Source organism: Hordeum vulgare, chromosome 7H (assembly GCF_904849725.1).
Source record: "Hordeum vulgare subsp. vulgare chromosome 7H, MorexV3_pseudomolecules_assembly, whole genome shotgun sequence".
NCBI lineage: Eukaryota > Viridiplantae > Streptophyta > Magnoliopsida > Poales > Poaceae > Hordeum > Hordeum vulgare.
Genome location: NC_058524.1, coordinates 439,838,311 through 439,860,916, shown reverse-complemented (window position 1 = coordinate 439,860,916; position 22,606 = coordinate 439,838,311). Strand labels below are relative to the sequence as shown.

Sequence of the window (22,606 nt, the reverse complement as noted above, 5' to 3'; positions counted from 1 at the left end):
TGAAATCATGATGCAAAATGGACGTATCAACGCGCAGGAAGGTCAAGGTACTAGAGCCACCATGCAGCGCGGCAAGGGGGGCGAGCCTCCCCACCCGAAGCTGCCACCTCCAGGTGATACGAAGGCCCCTTTGGCGATGGTGAGGTGAGGGAGGGGGTGACAAGGTGGCTGGCGGGGTGATTTAGGGAGATCCCGCCCATGTTGCCCGAGAGACGACACGAGGGGCCGGGGGAGGGGGTACCTTGTCTTTGTTTTTTCACTTCGTTTTTTCTTACTCTTTTGGTCCTTTCCAGTTTGTGGAAAATTGTAGAACATTCTTTCACCAGTTTTCCTTTTCTTTTTTCTAGCTTCCACTCATGGTTTTACCGGTTTTATTAAAAATAAAAAATTCGTCATAAAAATCTACACAAATTAGAAAATTGTTCATGGATCCAAGAAGAAAATCAAGGATATGAAAAAAGTTCACGTGAATCCAAGGAATGTTCGTGAATTTGAAAAAGTTCACCCAAACACACGGAAATATTTACAAATTCAAAATATGTGAATTTGAAAATTTTGATGCAAAAAATATTTGTGAATCCCATTACTTCTAATTATTTCAACATGTGTGCCTCCACTTCATCAAAATTGTTGTACCTATAAGATTAATTAGCGTGATCCACTGCCATCCGTTCGATCCGTGCATGGGAATTCTGTATCATGAAACCTGCATGAATGTATTCTAAGTGGAATCTTGATGGGCAGCACTAAGCATCATACTTCTGATGTTTTGCCTCTTATAAGACTAGTAAATGGTCGTTCGATCAATTGTTAATAACCTCTCGCATGATTTGTTGGATGCAATCGTTAATTGACTGCTCCATACATAGCTTTTATTACTACGGTGCATGTCGCTGGTGGTAGTTAATGAAAATTAATTATGTAGGACTACTCACATATAATGTTTTTGTTGCTTCCGAGATTTTCTTTCAAGAATCATTTGTTTCTGCTACTTGTTGCTTCCCAGATTTGCTTCCAAGAATCATTTTTTGATCCCACAGTAATATGACTTTTAATTGGTTTGTTTCTTTTACTTGTTGCTTCTGAAATTTGCTTCCATGAATCATTTATTTGCCATTGGCATAAATTTTCTTTTCAAAACCAGATAAATATTTATGTTTGATGTTCGTGGGGTACAATTCTAATTGATATGTTTCTCCTAATTATTGCTTCCAAGAATATATTTTTGACATCACTATAATGTGACTTCCCTTTGTAAACCGGTGGAAACATACACATCAATAATTATGATAAATAGTTATTTATTTTTCAATCGCATTTTTACTTTGATGGTGAAATAGCTTTTCTTTCATGGAAACATTCCTTTTGACCGATAAAAGCATACTATGTGATCAGCAGAAACAGATTGTTCATTGGAAGCATTAGATGTATGCTATATTTTTTCAGAAGCTTTGGAAACAATTTATTGATGCAAAGTAAACATATTTTTTTTGTTAATGGAAACATGTGCTTGGCAAGGAAGCACGTTGAAGCACAGCAAAAAAGTTTAAGCTTTAGAACAAACTAATTGGATATGATCTAAATATTACAACTCATTTGACGATAAAATAAAAGAAAACTAAAATAGTCATGTTTACAAGAAGATTATGGACAAGATCCACGTGCACCAGAGCTCTCCGTTGTTCACAATACAAACTAACAACTTTTAGCGGGTAGGTCTCAGATCATAGACCACTCAACGGCATTGCAACACAACAAAGAGCACATCTGGATTTTGGGTGCGGCAAAATGCTTGTACAACAGAAGCGTCTAGTAAGAAACAACAACGAAGCACACACTGATAGCGGTTGATACATAAATTCACTCAAAAAACAAATGTATGTACAATAAAATTTCACTAATAGAAGAAACACTAGAAGTGGTTGAAGCACATACTAGTAGTGGTTGAAGCATAAACTAGTGTCTACTATGTTTGTACAATAAAAGAAGCATACACTTACAATGGTTGAATCCAAAATTCACTACCATAGAAGCATCAAGCATATGGTATAAATAAAAGTAGGAAGCATGTCTGCAAGATAGCAATATCTTTACTATATATATATATATATATATATATATGTATGTATGTGTATATATATGTGTGTGTGTGTGGGTGTGGGTGTGTGTGTGTGTGTATACCACATTGGAAGCATGGATCTTGAATGGAGTATAACTTGCATCGAAGTTTGGAAGCATCTTTTCATGCTCTCTAACATAAAACAGAACCATAAAAAATGGAAGTATGGTTGAAATGTCACAAAATCTACGCAATGAATAAACACATGTATGAAACATATAAAACATAAATATTTGGAAGCATCATATTCTTGTCATTCAGCACAACAGAAGGAGCAGTGGTTACAACAAGAAGATGTCGAACTTGAGAAGCATGGTGCATTGCCAATGCATCTAAACGTATGAAGAACGTATTTGATATATATGAAGCGCCGAAAGTCTTGAAATCATAAGACATGTGAGGCCTAGTGGAAGCATAGAAATCTAAAAATGCGAGACCTAGTCCAAGTGTTGAAGCAATCCATATAAATAGAAAGCGCACATGAAGTATGGTTCCAAAATTGCATTTGCGGGAAGCATTAAAATATGCTACTTATTTCAGTAGGATTCGTCTTAAATTGGAAGCAGAGAATAAACCAAGATGTTAAAAGTTATCAGCAAACAAATGTAAGAGACCGACAACGATTGTAGAAAATAAAAGTTAAGAGGTACTCACGCAACCAATTGATCTTCCGGGCAAGCTAGTGATGCAACACAAAAGCAGTGGGGATGACAACCACAACTGCCTAAAGCCAGGATGATGGACATACGGGGTTACTCAAGGGCTGTATCAAGGATGGTAGGTCGATGAGGTTACATGAGCCGATTCAACCCATGAGGAACCTGGCGAAGCCGATTCAACATAACAATTATATGTTGTGGAAGCATAAATTTATGAAATTGCAAATGACAAAAGCTTGCCATTAATATAAGGGTGCATCATTCTAACAACAAGAAAACCAATCTCATCTGAATCAATTAGTGGTTTTTCAGGTTAGATACTACACTGGGTAAGCACATGAGGCAAGTTGCAATAGCAGTCTCTCCACCCAGGTACTGATAGTGAGAAAAACAACAGGAAAAACAGGAAGCAAGTTTTTATGGCCACAAACTATATAGACCAAAGAAGCATGGATGTTGTGAAGCATGAAATTTTTGCTATACCAACCTGAATCGTCTTCATTGGAAGCATATAAATTTGCTAAGGGTTCATTATTAGTGTTAGACTAAATCATGAAATTGTGAAACATAAAACAAAAAAGGATTTTCAGCCAACTGCGGATAATTTTTTTTGGAATAGACCATTATGAGATGAAGGTACGGAAGCATATTTCTAGACGACTGTAGCAAAATGAGTACAATGTATAAGCACACATGTATCAAGCTAGGAAATACTGCAAAGGTTTTCATTATTAGCGTAAGGTGGAAGCATCGAAAAATTTAAACATGGAACAAAAAAGGATTTGCCGCCGAATGAGGATAAAAAAAATTGGAATCTCTTTATACAAGAAGAAATGAAAGAAATATTTTTCAACATTTTTCATATTCATTAGAAGCACTGACTAATCAAACTACTAAATAGCATGATTGATGCATAAATAGCTATAAGTGATCGAATTACGTAAGAACTTCATCAACACAGATAATGACCTAACACATGAACTTCTTGAATACAAGGTTGACGATGGACATGAATTACAATGAGTAATCGGTTGTTGGATGTATTATCAACCAAATTGCATTGCCAAAAAAAATAATGAAATCAAGGGCGACGGAAGCAGTGCAATACCTCGATTTCGTGATGGGCACTTCGAATGTAGGGGGTGGGTTGGCGAGGGTTGCAATCCACTGCCGGTTCTTCATCCGGCCGGTGCTACTCCGACAGCTAATTTGTAACTTCTGATCAATGAATCGCTGTTGAGGATAGAGGGCTCGAACCCCTATTGCCAGGATGGCGCACCACAAATCTCACACCGGGAAAGCATCAAGAGAGTGGAGGATGGGGACATCGGGATGTGCGACGACGATGAGAGGGGAGGGGGGAGTTGGTCGGCTGGTCGGCGACGAGGAGATAAGGTGCGGCGCACCACGGTGGAGTGGAAAGGGGATCTGGCGAGTGGCGACCTAGGTTGAGCTCGGGATGGAGGAAGAGCTCGAGGAGGTGCATCTCAATTCGAAACATGGGATTAGGAGAGAAATCCCATGCTGAAGTTATGAAGCTGATTTTTTTTATTTCCTTATTTATGAAAGTCGGACTACTCTCAAGCATCAGATTTGGAATAGATCAAGGACCTTCGATTGTTCTCTCGTTGGAGTCTTATCAGACTATAGATACATAGAGTTTGCCAATCTTGATCCGCTACCATCTGTTCGATCTGAGCATGGGAATTCTCTATCATGCAACCTGCATGAATGTATTCTAAGTGAGTTTTAATTGGATTCCATTTAACTATGCTATGCACAACTTTTCATGTTAAGTTTTTTGCCCATGTAGAAATTTCTCACATACTTTAAAATGTAATAAATATTCTACACAACATTTTAGAAACTATATATTCAATTCCACCGCAACACACTCGGTATCATCTAGTTAGAAAAAACTATTGAGCCTAATGCTTTATGATAATCTCTTTTCAGTGCAAGTAGTTATAAGTGCGGCGAAAGCATTTTTGGCTTATTTAATAATTTGGAAAAATAGCCATAAGATATACAAAAGTGGGCCAAAGAAAATTAAAATGAAATTATGAGAATCCACCGCAATGACAAGTGCAACAGCAAAACAGGTGAGAAACCCATATCTTCGATAACAACTTAAGAGTAGTATCGCGATATGGAAAATGTAAGACCAAACCCTTAGTTGTACATATAGTTCCTCCTTATGGTTAGACACAACAGTTTGATGGCATCAAGTTTCAGCATCTCGGACACAATCCTCCTATAACATTTTGAGATTTTCATCGACCAAGGTACATGCTCACAAGACAAGGACACATACGATGACTAATCAAGACTGTTCATTGATGCACTTCTAGACTAGGAGACAACCATTTAGAAATATCACGCATCGATCAGACACTACTCCCAAGAGCATCTACAACCGAAACCCTTAAACCCTCTTTAAACATCCGAACAGGTCACCATGTCACTGTTCGGTCACAAAAATTCGATCTAGACGGGTCTTTCAAATTGGCCTCAAACGCCCGTGCTGACTCGCACCCCCGCATTTCCAGCCCAAATATGGGGCGGATATGGGGGAGCCCGGGCGCGCCCGTAACATCGGACCCGACAGCCCGACCTTATCTCATATTGTAGCAAATCCTTCAAACCCTTCCTACTCCTCCGGCCACCCGCCAACATTTCCCGTGCCGGACCCCTCACCGTCCAACACCCTTGCTCTCCATCCACACAACCTGTCCTGATCCGCCGTCGTGATGTCTTCCACCCTGTCCCCGACCGCCACGACGGACACGCAGTCTTCCTCGTTCCTCGGGAGCCCTTCCTCCACTTCGTCTTGTAAGCCAGAGAACATCGCCCGTAAGTTGCGCCATTGCCGACATCGATAGGGGGAGGCGGAGTTGGCAGCACAGGTACATGCGGGCGTCGTCGACGAGATATCTCCCCCAACGCGTCGGGCTCCCCGCACCCCATCCATGCAAGCGTCGGTGCAGATTGTATTGTCCGGCACCGTCGAGACCGAAGAGGAGGATGAGACGGCCAGTTAGACCCTTCCGGAGAGCTTTCCGGCCACGCAGCAGCCATTGGTCCATGAGTGTGAGTCTCCGCAACTCGTTTGGGAGCGGATGCAGGTGGCGATCGTTGTCAGGATGCAGGTGGAGGATTCAGCCTGGATGCAGGCAGAGATGGATGCCCAAGCGGAACAGGACGCATGGATGAACTTGTGCGGCCAGTGATCTCACATCACTTGTCGGTCGGACATTTATTTTATTTTGGCATGTCTGTTTCATTGAATTATGATATTATTTACTTTCGTTTAAAACTATTAAACTCAGACAATTTGTATCGGATGATCGACGTGCATAGCTTTGTATGGATTTAAGAGTCCAAATATGAGGTATGTGTATGCATGAAGAGAAATATGAGTCCGCGGACATATCTTTACACGTCCGTGGATGTATAGAGGACCGGATTTGCTCAGTCCGGCTGTAGATGCTCTAACAAGACTCATAATAATTGCCTTAGCATCCCACCACTAGTGTCATACCCACATAGTCATCCTCTTGCATGATGCTTTCAAACAAGAAGGTACTTCTCAAACTCCTTTACACGATGCTTTCAAGCAAGAAGGTACTTCTCAAACTCCTTAGATAACCTAGGAGCAGCATGGTGAAGAGAAGGAGCCAACTAAATAGATGGTGCCACCACTGCCCCCTCCATAGTCGCTACCTCCTTTGTCAAAATGGGACAAAGGGAACCAACCGCTTCCATCGTTCAATTTAGGCCGTTGAACATTCCCTAAAACCGTAAAGAAGATACCACAAGGCAATAAGTTCGATGGTGTGCTTCTTAATAGTGTTCCGCCTTGTGTGCCTAAAGTTATAATGGATGATTGTATGAATGTTTTAAATTATTAATACATTAAGTGGTACGATATCTATCTTAGAGCAACTCTAGCAGACCCCGCATCTGCCCCCGACCCGCAAAATAACCGCCAAAATGCGGGTCGGGGCGGAAAAGTGTACCCGATCAGACCCCGCATCCCGCTCCGGTCCTCAAAAAATTTGGGGGCGCGGCAAATTCCCGACCCCAACCTGGGAAAACGCGGGTTTTCCCCCTCGCGGCTACGCTGCCCTGCATTACAGAGAAGCAGTTGGCGGGAGGGACATTTCAGCCCGCGCTATTTTCCCCTCCTCCGCCGCCGCCCGCCCTTGCTTCCGCCCGCCCGCCGCCGGCGATTCCGGCCATATCTGCAGGCGAGCCGCTGCACCGCCCGTGCGGATCCGATGAGAAGAGTCGCCCCCCGCCACCGCCGCCGCCCGGGATCGACCACCGCCTCATCGCCGCCCGGGATCACCCGCCGTCGGTTAGTCCCTTTTTTATGATTTTTGCGAGTTGTGCGAGAAGATGGAGTTGACCCCGTGCGAGAAGTTCTTACTATCCGATTCGTCCGATTCGGACGGCTCGGATGTTGAGACCATTCTTGCGAACTTTCGTCAGCAAACATTAGTCATGGCGCTTTCCGTGAAGGAGCATGAAGACGAGAACCGGAAGAGGAGGCGAGGATCGACTGTCGGGCGTTTGTGCATTCCTCGGAATCGCCATCTTGGGAACGAGATGTTGATGCAAGACTATTTCGTGGAGAATCCTACATATCCACCGCACCTCTTCTGGAGAAGGCACCGAATGCGCCGATCCCTCTTTGTGAAAATTGTTCAAGCTTGCGAGGCAAATTACCGGTATTTTACTCAAAGAAGGAATGTCGCGGGCTTAAAGGGATTTAGTGCATATCAAAAAAATCTCTGCAGCTATGCGGGTGATTGCATATGGCGTTCTGGCTGACTATGCCAATGAGTATCTTCGCATTGGTGAAGATACTGTTGGGGAACGTCGCATGGGAAACAAAAAATTTCCTACGCGCACGAAGACCTATCATGGTGATGTCCATCTACGAGAGGGGATGTGTGATCTACATACCCTTGTAGACCGTACAGCAGAAGCGTTAGTGAACGCGGTTGACGTAGTGGAACGTCCTCACGTCCCTCGATCCGCCCCGCGAACTATCCCGCGATCAGTCCCACGATCTAGTGCCGAACGGACGGCACCTCCGCGTTCAGCACACGTACAGCTCGACGATGATCTCGGCCTTCTTGATCCAGCAAGAGATACAGAGAGGTAGAAGAGTTCCCCGGCAGCGTGACGGCGCTCCGGAGGTTGGTGATGATCTTGTCTCAGCAGGGCTCCGCCCGAGCTCCGCAGAAACGCGATCTAGAGGTAAAACCGTGGAGATATGTGGTCGGGCAGCCGTGGCAAAAGTTGTCTCAAATCAGCCCTAAAACCCCACTATATATAGGAGGGAGGGGGGGAGCCTTGCCTTGGGGTCCAAGGACTCCCAAGGGGGTCGGCCGAGACAAGGGGGAAGGTCTCCCCCACCCAAACCGAGTCCTACTTGGTTTGGAAGGTGGAGTCCTTCTTCCCTTTCCCACCTCCTTCTTTTTTTTCTTTTTCTCTTTGATTTTTCTTCCAATGCGCATAGGGCTCTTTTGGGATGTCCCACCAGCTCACTAAGGGCTGGTGCGGCACCCCCAATGCCTATGGGCTTCCCCGGGGTGGGTTGCCCCCCTCCGGTGAACTCTCGGAACCCATTCGTCATTCCCGGTACATTCCCGGTAACTCCGAAAACCTTCCGATAATCAAATGAGGGCATCCTATATATCAATCTTCGTTTCCGAACCATTCCGAAAACCCTCGTGACGTCCGTGATCTCATCCGGGACTCCGAACAACATTCGGTAACCAACCATATAACTCAAATACGCATAAAACAACGTCGAACCTTAAGTGTGCAGACCCTGCGGGTTCGAGAACTATGTAGACATGACCCGAGAGACTCCTCGCTCAATATCCAATAGCGGGACCTGGATGCCCATATTGGATCCTACATATTCTACAAAGATCTCATCGTTTGAACCTCAGTGCCAAGGATTCATATAATCCCGTATGTCATTCCCTTTGTCCTTCGGTATGTTACTTGCCCGAGATTCGATCGTTAGTATCCGCATACCTATTTCAATCTCGTTTACCGGCAAGTCTCTTTACTCGTTCCGTAATACAAGATCCCGCAACTTACACTAAGTCACATTGCTTGCAAGGCTTGTGTGTGATGTTGTATTACCGAGTGGGCCCCGAGATACCTCTCCGTCACACGGAGTGACAAATTCCAGTCTTGATCCATACTAACTCAACGAACACCTTCGGAGATACCTGTAGAGTATCTTTATAGTCACCCAGTTACGTTGCGACGTTTGATACACACAAAGTATTCCTCTGGTGTTAGTGAGTTATATGTTCTCATGGTTAGAGGAACAAATACTTGACACACAGAAAACAGTAGCAATAAAATGACACGATCAACATGCTACGTCTATTAGTTTGGGTCTAGTCCATCACGTGATTCTCCTAATGACGTGATCCAGTTATCAAGCAACAACACCTTGTTCATAATCAGAAGACACTGTCTATCGTTGATCAACTGGCTAGCCAACTAGAGGCTTGCTAGGGACAGTGTTTTGTCTATGTATCCACACATGTATATAAGTCTTCATTCAATACAATTATAGCATGGATAATAAACGATTATCTTGATACAGGAATTATAATAATAACTATATTTATTATTGCCTCTAGGGCATAATTCCAACAGTCTCCACTTGCACTAGAGTCAATTATCTAGCCCTCACATCATCATGCGAATTACATTGTAATAAATCTAACACCCATACAGTTCTGGTGTTGATCATGCTTTGCCCGTGGAAGAGGTTTAGTCAGCGGGTCTGCTACATTCAGATCCGTGTGCACTTTGCATATATTTACGTCCTCCCCTTCGACGTAGTCACGGATGAGGTTGAAGCGTCGTTTGATGTGTCTGGACTTCTTGTGAAACCGTGGTTCCTTTGCTAGGGCAATGGCACCTGTGCTGTCACAGAACAAGGTTATTGGATTCAGTGCGCTGGGCACCACTCCAAGATCCGTCATGAACTGCTTCATCCACACACCCTCCTTAGCCGCCTCCGAGGCAGCCATGTACTCCGCTTCACATGTAGAATCTGCTACGACGCTCTGCTTGGAACTGCACCAGCTTACCGCACCCCCATTAAGAATAAATACGTATCCGGTTTGCGACTTAGAGTCGTCCGGATCTGTGTCAAAGCTTGGATCGACGTAACCTTTTACGGCGAGCTCTTCGTCACCTCCATACACGAGAAACATCTCCTTAGTCCTTTTCAGGTACTTCAGGATATTCTTGACCGCCGTCCAGTGATCCACTCCTGGATTACTCTGGAACCTACCTGCCATACTTATGGCCAGGCTAACGTCCGGTCTAGTGCACAGCATTGCATACATGATAGAACCTATGGCTGAAGCATAGGGGACGGACTGCATATGCTCTCTATCTTCATCAGTTGCTGGGCGCTGAGTCTTACTCAATCTCGTACCTTGTAAAACTGGCAAGAACCCTTTCTTGGACTGTTCCATTTTGAACCTCTTCAAAACTTTATCAAGGTATGTGCTTTGTGAAAGTCCTATGAGGCGTTTTGATCTATCCCTGTAGATCTTAATGCCTAGAATGTAAGCAGCTTCTCCTAGGTCCTTCATAGAGAAACTTTTATTCAAGTAATCCTTTATGCTCTCCAAAAACTCTACGTTGTTTCCAATCAGTAATATGTCATCCACATATAATATTAGAAACGCCACATAGCTCCCACTCACTTTCTTGTAAATACAGGATTCTCCAACCACTTGTATAAACCCAAATGCTTTGATCACCTCATCAAAGCGTATGTTCCAACTCCGAGATGCTTGCACCAGTCCATAAATGGATCGCTGGAGCTTGCACACCTTGTTAGCATTCTTAGGATCGATAAAACCTTCGGGTTGCATCATATACAACTCATCCTTAAAGAAACCGTTAAGGAACGCCGTTTTGACATCCATCTGCCAGATTTCATAATCGAAAAATGCAGCTATTGCTAACATGATTCTGACGGACTTAAGCATCGCTACGGGTGAGAATGTCTCATCGTAGTCAACTCCTTGAACTTGTGAAAAACCCTTTGCCACAAGTCGAGCTTTATAAACGGTCACATTGCCGTCAGCGTCCGTCTTCCTCTTAAAGATCCATTTGTTCTGAATAGCCTTGCGGCCCTGAGGTAGTACCTCCAAAGTCCACACTTTGTTCTCATACATGGATCCTATCTCGGACTTCATGGCTTCTAGCCATTTGTTGGAATCTGGGCCCACCATTGCTTCTTCATAATTTGCAGGTTCATTGTTGTCTAACAACATGATTGATAAGACGGGATTACTTTACCACTCTGCAGCAGCACGTGGTCTCGTCGACCTGCGTGGTTCGACAGAAACTTGAACCGGAGTTTCATGATCATCATCATTAACTTCCTCCTCAACCGGCGTCGCAACGACAGAGGTTTCCCCTTGCCCTGCGCCACCATCCAGAGGGATGAGAGGTTCGACAACCTCGTCAAGTTCTATCTTCCTCCCACTCAATTCTCTCGAGAGAAACTCCTTCTCGAGAAAAGCTCCGTTTTTAGCAACAAACACTTTGCCCTCGGATTTGAGATAGAAGGTGTACCCAACTGTCTCTTTTGGGTAACCTATGAAGATGCACTTTTCCGCTTTGGGTTCCAGCTTTTCAGGCTGAAGCTTTTTGACATAAGCATCACATCCCCAAACTTTAAGAAACGACAACTTTGGCCTTTTGCCATACCACAGTTCGTATGGTGTCGTCTCAACAGATTTTGATGGTGCCCTATTTAAAGTGAATGCAGCTGTTTCTAATGCATAACCCCAAAATGATAATGGCAAATTGGTAAGAGACATCATAGATCGCACCATCTCTAATAAAGTACGATTACGACGTTCGGACACACCATTACGCTGTGGTGTTCCAGGCGGTGTCAACTGTGAAACAATTCCACATTGTCTTAAGTGAGCACCAAACTCAAAACTCAGATATTCACCCCCACGATCAGACCGTAGGGACTTGATCTTCTTGTTACGATGGTTTTCAACTTCACTCTGAAATTGCTTGAACTTTTTAAATGTTTCAGACTTGTTCTTCATTAAGTAGACATAACCATATCTACTCAAATCGTCAGTGAAGGTGAGAAAATAACGATATCCGCCGCGTGCCTCTACGCTCATCGGACCACACACATCGGTATGTATGATTTCCAACAAGTCACTTGCACGCTCCATTGTTCCGGAGAACGGAGTTTTAGTCATCATGCCCATGAGGCATGGTTCGCATGTGTCAAGTGAATCAAAGTCAAGTGACTCCAAAAGTTCATCGGCATGGAGTTTCTTCATGTGCTTTACACCAATATGACCTAAGCGGCAGTGCCACAAAAATATGGCGCTATCATTGCTAACTCTAACTCTTTTGGTCTCAATGTTATGTATGTGTGTATCACTATCAAGATTCAATATGAACAATCCTCTCACATTGGGTGCATGACCATAAAAGATGTTAGTCATAGAAATAGAACAACCATTATTCTCTGACTTAAAAGAGTAACCGTCTCGCAATAAACAAGATCCAGATATAATGTTCATGCTCAACGCAGGAACTAAATAACAATGATTTAAGTTCATAACTAATTCTGATGGTAACTGAAGTGAGACTGTGTCGACGGCAATTGCATCAACCTTGGAACCATTTCCTATGCGCATCGTCACTTCATCTTTCGCCAGCATTCGTCTATTCTGCAGTTCCTGTTTCGAGTTGCAAATTTGAGCAACAGAACCGGTATCGAATACCCAGGCACTACTACGAGAGCCTGTTAAGTACACATCAATAACATGTATATCAAATATACCTGATTTTTCTTTGGCCGCCTTCTTATCAGCCAGATACTTGGGGCAATTGCGCTTCCAGTGACCCATACCCTTGCAATAGTAACACTCTGTTTCAGGCTTAGGCTTCGGAGATACCTGTAGAGTATCTTTATAGTCACCCAGTTACATTGCGACGTTTGATACACACAAAGTATTGTGCGTAGATTTGCGAAAGTGATCATCCGTGTCTTTAGTCCTGAGTATATTCGGGCACCAAATGAAGATGACACAAAGAAATTGATGGCATCTAATGAGAGGAGAGGTTGGCCTAACATGCTAGGTAGCATTGATTGTATGCATTGGAATTGGGAAAATTGCCCCAAGGCTTGGCAAGGAATGTATTGTGGCAAGTCTCGTGATGCAACAATTGTGCTAGAGGTCGTAGCATCCGATGATTTATGGATTTGGCATTGATTTTTTGGTATGCCGGGCACTCTCAATGATATCAATGTGTTGCAACGGTCTCATTTGTTTGCTAGGCTTGCTAGTGGTGATGCTCCTTCTTGCAACTACACTATCAATGGGCATGAATACACAAAGTGGTACTATCTTGAAGATGGTATATACCCTCCTTGGTGCACATTTGTCAAGAGCATCAAAGAATCCAAAACAAAAAAACAATGTGAATTTGCAAAGGTGCAAGAGGCAGACCGCAAAGACATTGAAAGAGCATTCGGTGTTTTGCAATCTAGGTTTGCCATTGTCCGTGGTCCTGCTCGTTTTTGGGATAAGAAAACCTTGAAGAACATCATGACATGCTGTGTTATCCTGCACAATATGATTCTTGAAGATGAGAGAGGATTGAACTTAGAATTCTTTTATGACGATGTGGATAGCCGTGTCAAACCAGCTAGAGACCCAAACCGCATTAGAGCTTTTTTTCACACATACAAGGAGATTGAAAATGCAGACACCCAAACCAATTGTGTTGTATTTGATATTTGCGGGCTGATGATATGCGGGAAGCAGCGGTGCAAAGAGCAGACCCCGCAAAGCCGCCCCGTAAAAAAGTATATTCCGTGAATATACTTTTTTACGGATCCGTTTGGGAGTCTGCATCTGTGCCAGCCCGTAAAAGTTGTTTTGCGCGAACTGCGAACGCATTTTACGAGCCGGCGGGATGTGGGGTCTGTTAGAGTTGCTCTAACAGATCTAGGTAGAAACGGACATTGGTCATGTGTTTTATCAAACATCATGAGTTGTGGAAGTATTATTCAGAAAAAGGTCGCACATGATTTTCAAAAGTATGTTCCTGCGATGACTTTTTTTAACACAGTACAAACGCAAGCGTTCATATACATGTGCATGCATTCATCCCTATGAATACACATACGCACATCCTACCTCTATGAACGTTTCCAAAAGACTGAGCCTCATATCATTTAGGGATTTACAAAAACCATGACTTATTCAACGTTGTGTTGTATCCAAAATAAACTCATCTCCTTTGCCACCCCATCTCCCTCATATTTCTTCAGGAAATTTCTTTTGACTTTTTCTATGTCACATTAAGTGATATGAATTCTATCTATCAGATCCAAACATAATTTGTGTTAGTTGGTAGAAACGGATAATTTTGGTTGTGGATGTATAATGTATTTTGAATTATTAAGAGAATGTCACGTGCATGATTTTCAAAAATAAGGTATGTGTTTTAAAAGACAGAGTAGTTGAACGCTGTATCCAAAAAAAAAACTCATCTCCTTTGTCGCCCCATCTCCCTCATATTTCTTTAGAAAATTTCTTCTGCCTTTTTCTATGTCATTTCATGTGATATGAATTCTATCAGGTCCAAACATATTTTGTGTTAGTTGGTAGAAATGGATAATTTTGGTTGTGAATGTATAATGCTTTGTGAATAATTCAGAAAAGGTCACGGATAATTTTGGTTGTGAATGTATAATGCTTTGTGAATAATTCAGAAAAGGTCACGCGCGTGATTTTCAAAAATAGTAGAAATGGATAATTTTGGTTGTGAATGTATAATGCTTTGTGAATAATTCAGAAAAGGTCACGGATAATTTTGGTTGTGAATGTATAATGCTTTGTGAATAATTCAGAAAAGGTCACGCGCGTGATTTTCCAAAATAAGGTACGTGCTATTAAAAGACAGATTATTCAACGTTAATCCAATAAACAATAACACGTGCGGTGAGCGTGGATCGAACACGCGACCTTCAGATCTTCAGTCTGACGCTCTCCCAACTGAGCTATCCCCGCTATTGTTTGCGTTTAAGTTATCCCTTTAGTATCTAGTCCAAGCGTACAACTGTTAGTTCTAATATGAGAACAAAGATTGTTCGATGCTCATCGTAGAATCTAACTGTAGATTCTATCACTTGTCAGTTTAATCTTCTCTAAATACAAATATAGAAATCCCATCAGAAGTCAGGAAAATAGTTGCAAGTTTTTACAATAACTCTCAGGAAAGACCACAGCGAGTTTTTTTTCTATGAGGGATACCACAGTAGAAGAAGAAGAAGCAGCAGCATCAACAATTGTTGTTATTGTTGTTGTGGTGGTGATGGTGGTGGTGGTGTACCTCATAGGCCGTTAAAATTAAATCTTTGCTGCTTGGCAGAACCCTATATTGTTCATCTGCCTACACTAAGAGCATCTCTAGCAGACCCCCATATAATGGTTAAACTTGTAAAACTGACGTGTTTACAGTTTTCATCGGAAAAAACGGCGCGGAGCAAACCCCGTAAAACTTGTTCGACCCGTAAACCTTTTAAGGGACACGGTAAATCTATCTGCGAAAACCTTATATGTGCAGTTTTGGAGACAACATATAGTTCAATCCGTAAACTGGTCAAACCTCGTCGGAGCAAACGCGCTGCCGAGTAATTGGCCGGAATCTACATGAAACTCACTGGAATCCGTCGCCGCATGTCAGAAGAAGTCGTCGCACGTCGGAACTTGTCGCCGCCAGTCCGAATTGCGGCCACCTCAACCTCCACTGCCGAGGCGAGGCCGTCCACGGGCAGGGCGGAGCAGGCCACCGGCGGCCCGAATCAGGGCGGGGCGGCACCGGAGAAGAGCAAGGCAGGGGTGGGGGAGCTCGCGCGGCCACTTTGGGGGAACGCGCGCGTGGCAGCAGGCAGTGGCGGGCTCCTCCACTGCATGAGTGGCCCGGAACGGGCGGCGCTGGGAAGAGGCGAGGGCGAGCCAGGGTGCCAGGGCGAGGCACGCCATGGCGCTCGCCGGGACGGGACGAAAAAAGAAAAAAATGAGCTACGGTGGGATACAGTTTCATTTACGAGGTATGTTCTGTCCGGTACAATTTCACACCGTAAAAACGGTTTACAGTACCTCTTATACGCGTTTTTAAGGGTTGATTTTTACGGGGTCAGTTAGAGATGCTCTAAAGCAAACAAGTTATCATCATATACTACTATGTTTTACCTTTATAACTTTACTCCACTATTTCCTTCAGGTCATACTTACCTTGGAAGATGTTTGTTCACATTCCATATAACGTTTAATCCATTGTTTCAAAAGATAAAGAAATCATGAAATTAGCACATTCTAAATTATCATAGCTTCGTGTGATGATGCATACCTTTATTTTGTTTGATATTTCTTCATAGAGCTTTACTCTTCATCAATTTTGTAAGATGTAAAAGATAAGAGGTATGTCTCCCAATGGAGGAACCTTGTACCATCCTACAACCCAAAGGGGTAAGTAAAAAAGATGAAATACATGTTACATTTGAAATTTTGTGAAGGGTTTCAGTAATGTTTATGGTAGGTGAAATGTTCATCCACTAAAGTGGTAACATAAGTTACCAGATTCGCTATGATCTTGAAAAGTAAGGAACAAAAGGCATATAACATGAGATCAGCTTAAAATATATTACCACTTCATGATATATTGAAGGAATGAAATTGTTACATTATTTGATGCCATATCTCATTTGTTCTGACCATTTTTCCAGAAACATAAGAGGATTGTTGTTTTTCAGCACAACTCCAGATCAGCGTAATGCTTTAGTATTAAATTTACTCTTAACATTAATGTTCCATGTAATTTTAAATATTGTATGAAATATGACATATTTCAAGTTGTACCATTAAGTGGGAGTACATTAGTTCTTTGGTTGCATATTTTTATTTTTATTTTAGAGGCTTGGTTTGTATTTCATCCTTGGGGCCCCAAGTTCTTGAAGATGGTTGTGTGCAGGAGGAACATACGAGGCTGAAACTTCCCTGGGTGAACGGTTGATGGATGGTGCGCTCGAAACCAACGCCACAACCTCCAAATATGAAGGCCCATGGGTTGGATATGGCACACGCTCCATAAATTATGGTGTTTGAGAGGCATATGACGACTCTACTAGAGTGTCATATATTGTAGACTCGCTAGAGAACATGTAATTAAATTAATGTGAGAAAGCAGTCGTCTAACTCCTTTATATGAATAAATCAAATGCATAGAAAGATACTAGAAAATGCCTATTGCTATTTTACTATGAAATTGGCCGCGATCCAAAAATTTGCAACTTGATTCAACAAAACATTATTCCACATGATATACAATCAAATGTTAAGTTATCCATATTCAACATGCTGAGTAAAATCATCATCAAATCATGGTTTACAATGTGACACAATTATGTGTGACTAAACAACCAAAGATTGCATTCCTACTGTTTGCACGGTCCATTAGCTACTTAGCTTAGTAACTCAATATATAGTATTCTCCTGTATTTACCTATCATACAAGATCCTAGTTTTTCTATTTATTAAACTAGCAAAAAAAGTAGTCAAACATAAAATGTATTTATAGTAGCAAAGAGCTAAGAATGGTAGGACAATAAATACATAAACCTCAGTGAGCAAAGCCATCATAAACAGTAAACACATATATGGCCATGCCATATTGTAATACAAGTTCTGTTTTTGGATGAATTAAGGGCAACTATAACCAATTCCCTATCCAAAGTTAGAAGAGGATAAATCTGGTTATCCTCTAGAGGAGGGAATTTATCCTCCTAGGCCGCCCTAACTCCTAAATATACTCAGCCAACCACCCATCAAGTAAAAGTTTTGGCCTCTCCGCCCTGTGCCCGTGTCGTCCCCACACTGTGTTGCATCATCGTCGGTGTTTCTTCCGGTGACTACCCACCGCCGACGTCTGATGCTCCACCGCCTCCCATCACCCTCTCTGCCCTCTTGCCCCGCCCCGAGCCAATCGCGAGTCGTTGCTGTCGCCAAAATCAATCTCAAATGTCGTCGCCATCGCCGCATTGATCCCGTCACTAGATAGAGGCTCTGGTCTTCTTTACCCGAGCCTCTCCATTAACTTCCAGCCATATCTTAGCCCCGCCGACCACTAGTAGCTGCTCAACATGGTCGGTCGTCCGTGACACCTCCATCGCCTTTCAAGTGTTTGACGGTTTGCCTAGGTGAGTTTCTTGGGTGCTTTTTTCGTCTCATTTTTTCTTTTGTCAATTGAATTGAATTGAATCATTTCTAGTTAAGATGAAGAGGTTGAGACAGATTAAGACTGTTCATTGTGTGAGGAGGAAAAAGATGATGGCTTTGAAATGGCCATTGGCGTGATCTTCAATGAAGATTTTCGACGATCAAGGAGAGGATCGCAATTTAGCTGTATACACAACAATCAAGATAGAGTGGAGGGCCATGCCAAGATTATGAGAGATTATTTTGATCCCAATCCAATCTATTCGGAGAAGAATTTTCTCTAGCGGTATCGGATGCACACAAGTATTTTTCTCACCATTGCAAAAGTTGTTGAGAAGCATGATGCTTGGTTCGAACTTAGGAAAAGTGCATGTGGAGAGGTAAGTGACAGATCTTTGATGAAGTGTATCGCGTCTATTCGAGTGCTAGCATATGGGTGTTCGCCCGACGTTGTTGGAGAAGATACAATCCTCGAGGCCATTCAGAGGTACACAAAGGACGTGATTGAGATTTTTGGGTTGGAGTATTTGAGGGCACTCAATGATGACTTGAGATGCTTCGATCAATTGAGTGCATGCATTGGACATGGAAGAATTGTCCCGTGAGATGGAAATATTAGTACAAGAGCCATTGCAATGATCCAACAATCATTCTTGAGGTTGTTGCATCGGAGAATCTATGGATTTAAAATTCATTCTTTGGATTGGGTGGTTCTCATAATTATCGAGATCATCATTGTTCACTAGGCTTGTTGCCGGAGATGCTCCTCCTTGCAACTATGTTGTCAATGGCAAGGTGTAGTGACGGTCAAAGTACCAATCAACATTGTCATCTTTCTCATGGTCATCAAGTAGGTCCTTAAGATTGTGTGGGGAGTACTCATTTCTCTTTGCCACATCACCCAGCTCATCTATGCAAGCTCATATGTGCCATCTACACACAATAGGAACATAACTAACTAAGCAATAAGAGGTAAAACTCGGTCCAAACAGGAAGATCGTACATAACAAATTAACACAAGGTAGTACATGAGTAGCAGTTATAAGAGTACACGATATCAAAAGAAAACCGGATTGGGTATCACCGACATAAGATAGAACCTTGGAAGCTCTTATAGGGTAGAGAGTGAGGCACTCATAGAGCTCGAGTTGCTGCTCCTTGTCTAGCCTCCGCCCAGTGATGGTCATAGGAGCACGTCTAGTGGACAAAATCTCGAGGTAGCCGTAGAACTAATCGCCGATGATTATGTCGCTTTCCTGGTATGCCAACTCATCTGGTGGCATGACTATGTGTTTGGGAACGTTGCATAGGAAATAAAATATTTCCTACGCACACGAAAGACCTATCCATGGCGATGACCATCTACGAGAGGGAAGATCGGATCCATATACCCTTGTAGATCGCTAAGCGGGAAGCGTTAAGAAATGCGGTTGATGTAGTCGAACGTCTTCGCGATCCAAATCGCAAGCCGTTCCGCGATCCAATCACGATCTAGTGCCGAACGGACGGCACCTCCGCGTTCAGCACACGTACAGATCGATGACGATCTCCGCCTATTTGATCCAGCAAGAGAGACGAAGAGGAAGCTGAAACTCCTTAGGTCGACGCAGAGGATCCCGCGAGCTGCAATTGGACAGAAGATCCCGACGCTGCAGAAGATATCTCCGGTGCCACCGGATCAGCTGAGGCCACATCACGAGGAGAAGAAGGTGCGGGTGACATAGAAGATCCGGGCAAAGCCGTCAAATCTGGGTGGGTTCCCGCACCCGCAGACGATGCGCCCGCGTGCCGCCGGATGTAGACGTGTGGGTCCGGGCCAAACCGCGTGGGTGGTTGCGCCTACCACGGCTACAATCCCGAAGAAGATGGCACCGTCGTTGTTGCCACGATCCCGAGGGAGATGCGGCTACAGCGTTGTCTCGTGACGCCGGACACATTAAATAGTGACCGTGGTGGCCATTTTCTCCATGGTTTAGCACCGAATGTTTTTCTACTCATGAATCACTCGATCCTGCATTGTCACAAACCTCAACTGCATGGTTAGAAGAGTTAGTCAAGTGGTCATTGCAATTGCCATCCCCCGGGAAAGAACAAGATAAATGTGGTGGTAAAATAAGGGTTCTTAACGAAGAAGGGATCGACATTGGGGTGAAGATCTGCGAAAGGAAACACTTTCTCATTGAAAACAACATCACGGGAGATATATACTCGACCAGTAGAAACATCAAGGCACTGAACACCTTTATGTTGAGCACTATATCCCAAGAAAACACATTGTCTTGAGTGAAACATAAGTTTGCGAGTGTTGTAGGGACCAAGGTTGGGCCAATAAGTGCAACCAAAGACACGAAGTGAATGATAGTTTGTTCGACTATGAAGAAGATGTTGCATGGGTGTTTCATTATTAATGACTCGGCTAGGGAGCATATTGATAACATGAACCGCACTTAGGAAGGCCTCATCCAAAAATTTTAGGGGCATGGAGATACCTGCAAGGAGGGCAAGCCCAACTTCAACTATGTGTCGGTATTTGCGTTCCGCAGACCCATTTTGTTGATGCGCATGTGGACATGAAACATGATGTGAAACACCAAATTTTTGAAAAAATGAGTTTAACTTTTCATATTCGGCACCCCAATCAGATTGGACGGCAAGAATCTTTGTGTCAAATTGTCGTTCAACAAGTGCTTGAAAGTTATGAAAAAATTGAAAAACGTAAGAACGTCTTTGAAGAAGATAAATCCAAGTAAATTTACTATAATCATTGATGAAGCTAACATAATAAGTATGTCTACCAACAGAAGAAGGGGTTGGTCCCCATACATCAGAGAACACAAGTTGCAAAGGCTTGGTAGGAATATTTTGGACACAGGATAAGGCAAATGACGACCTTTTGCATTTTGACATGAATCACAAATAGTTTCAAGACTATGCTCACCAACACATGGGAGCTAATTATTTCTAAGCACTTGTTGAAGAATAATAAAAGAGGGATGTCTTAATCGCGCATGCCACTGTTCGGACGAAAGTTTGATAACACCACGAACTTGTTTATTGAATCTTCTAAACTGAGCAATCAAAGAGTAGAGCCCATGCACGCATCTACCGAGGTAAAGAATTTTCATTGTGACCTGATCACGAATAAAAAAAACTAAGGGTAAAACTCAAGAAAAACGTGGTTGTCTAAGGCAATGCGATGGACAGAAAGAGGATTTTTCAGTTTGTGGGACATGCAAAATATTTTTGAGATGAAGGTTGTGATGAGGAGTGCTGACAATTGCATGACCAACATGATCTATCTTCATACCTTCACCATTGGTGTTGTGGACTTGATCGTGGACAAGGTACTTCTCGTGCATGGTGAACTTTTATAGCTCATTGGTGATGTGGTTTGTGGCTCCAGTGTCGACGTACCAATTGGTGCCACCTCCATAGAAGGTGTCTGCATCTGCTGCAACTTTCTTGTGTTGAGAATTGTTCTCGGCATAGCGCCAATAACAATCCTTAGCAATATGATTATTGTTTTTTGCAAATGTGGCATTTATTTTCATATTCATCATAACCTTGAAATGGACGGCCCTTATTGTTGTTGTAGAAGGGACGCCGGCTATTGTTGCGAGAGTTGGAGTTGTTGTTGTTGTTGTTTTGGTCATGGCCGCCGCCACCACTAGCGTCGCCGCAGGCGTTGCCATTGTTGTTATAGTTGGTGTTGCCCGTGTTGTAGTTGTTGCCTCCACTGCTGCCACCACCCTAGCCGCCGTGAGATCCCCCTCCACCGTCGCCTATGTTGTTGTTGCAGTAGCCTCTCGGAGATCCACCACGGCCTCGGGCAACGATTTTTGCAGAAGACTTGAAAGCTCCTACCCCTGTTCCGTGGAACATATCGACATGTTGGTCAAAATTAGCAACCATGCCAAAGAGATCATCCATGGACAGTGGTTTGGTGCAGAAGTCCAGCGCCAATATTAGGGGTTGATAGTCCATATCCATCTCCCGATGATGAAGGACAAAAGTTCTTGATCGGAGATAGGTTTCCTAGCCACGGCGAGCTCATCGCAGAGAGCACGCATATGGCTGAAATAGGTGATGGTGTTTTGAGAGTCTTTTTGGGCGTTGGATAGAGTGATGCGATAGTTTTGTTCGCAGGAGCAGGACTGGGTTGCAAACATGTTGGCTAAAGCTTCCCATATTGCATGGGATTTCTCCAAGGATGCAACTTGGATCAAAACTTCTTTGGAGAGATCGCGCAGCGGGTAGGCAACTATTTGTTGATCCTGGACGAGCCAGGGATTGTAGGCGGGATTGGATATGGACTGATCTTTGCCACTGTAGTTCGTGCTCACGATGCTTTTAGGTGGTTCGGGAATAGATTGATCTATGTACCCATATAGCCCTGCCCCCATAATGTGAGAGCGAGCTTGGGCTTTCCAAAGAACGTAGTTGGTGCGGTTGAGTGGCTCAGATGTGGAGTAGTTGAGGCCGGGGGAAGGAAT

The 22,606-nt window shown here is 43.3% G+C and overlaps 1 non-coding gene across 1 annotated transcript; it reads right to left on the bottom strand.

Moving 5' to 3' along the window:
* Positions 1 to 14,833: 14,833 nt before the first annotated feature.
* On the bottom strand, positions 14,834 to 14,906 carry TRNAF-GAA. The gene has a single exon. It is a non-coding gene; the product is annotated as a tRNA-Phe (tRNA).
* Positions 14,907 to 22,606: the final 7,700 nt, after the last annotated feature.